The 1,068-nt window shown below is 49.6% G+C and overlaps 1 long non-coding RNA gene across 1 annotated transcript; it reads left to right on the top strand.

Moving 5' to 3' along the window:
- Nucleotides 1-847, top strand: LOC103543265 (uncharacterized). The gene is made up of 3 exons (XR_542849.2): nucleotides 1-162; nucleotides 304-346; nucleotides 717-847. It is a non-coding gene; the product is annotated as an uncharacterized lncRNA (long non-coding RNA).
- Nucleotides 848-1,068: the final 221 nt, after the last annotated feature.

Raw genomic sequence — 1,068 nt, 5'->3', positions numbered from 1 at the left:
GGGTCAGACATTAAGCACTGTGGAAGGCTGGGCTTTCACACAGTGAACTTTCTAGATTGTTTCAGCCTTTGAACAGCGGCATCTTCTCGGTCTTCTTCCTGCTGCCTGCCTTTTGATCTTCGCTCTGTTTATCTGCAGCTCTCGAAAAGGCAGCAACAGAAGGTAGAACCGAATCAGTTAATATGGGCTTCCTAAGTAGTTTTGATAAATAACTGGGTGGGAGAAGGGGTGGCCAAAATTAGATTTTAAAATTATCTGTGAATTTAATTTGTCACTTACGTGTATTATCTACTGCCTCCATAGTAACTGAGATAAACAGACTGAAAGCTGCCCACAGCCAAAGCAGGTAGGGAACTGCAGTATCGCGAGAGTTTGCCTGAGTGTGGGGCCTATGAGCAGGGTATCAGAAGGGGCCTCCAGCAGCCGCACCAAGATGTAAAAGAAAAGACGCTAAAGAGAGGGTGAACCCTTTCAATCCAATTTTATCTTAAAGCCAAAAGGAATGTGTCTTGTTTTAAGTGGCCCTGGCCACTAACCCTCTGGGACATTTTCTAAGACCTGGGGCTGTGCTCTGTCTGTTGGGTCAACCAGCCCTTTGTTGGTCCCTGATTTGGGGGTTATGTCTCCTCTCTGTTTACTTTATCTCCAGAGACCTTTTCAGTAGAAGGTAAGTTTCATAAAGGAAGGAGTTTTTAAAAAATCTCTTTTGTTCCCAGCTATGTCTCCCCGGAGACATAGTGCCTGGCACAGAGAAGGCATTCAGTAAAGGTCTGCTGAATGAATGGATGACGATTCTCGCGAACAGACAGGAAACTGACAGGTAAGGAGGTAGCTGCCGGCGCCGTGCGGTCTGCTCTCTCAGGGGCAGTGAGGGAAGTCGGTCTGAGCCGGCTCGAGAGGAGGCGGTCTGCTCACAAGAGCCTCACGGACTCTTCAGGAACTGAGCCTCTAGCTCTCTCCCTCCCTCTTCTCACTTGGCCGCCGTCTGCTGCCCTCTGTCTGTGTCTCTGCAGACCGGCTTCCTCTGCTCCTGCTGCTGGGAACACGCAGCTGACAGCCTCCGAGCTG

The sequence above is a fragment of the Equus przewalskii genome, chromosome 5 (genome assembly GCF_037783145.1).
Source record: "Equus przewalskii isolate Varuska chromosome 5, EquPr2, whole genome shotgun sequence".
Taxonomy (NCBI): Eukaryota; Metazoa; Chordata; class Mammalia; order Perissodactyla; family Equidae; genus Equus; species Equus przewalskii.
The sequence above is the reverse complement of the archived record's forward strand: the minus strand, read 5'-3'. Positions and strand labels throughout refer to the sequence as shown.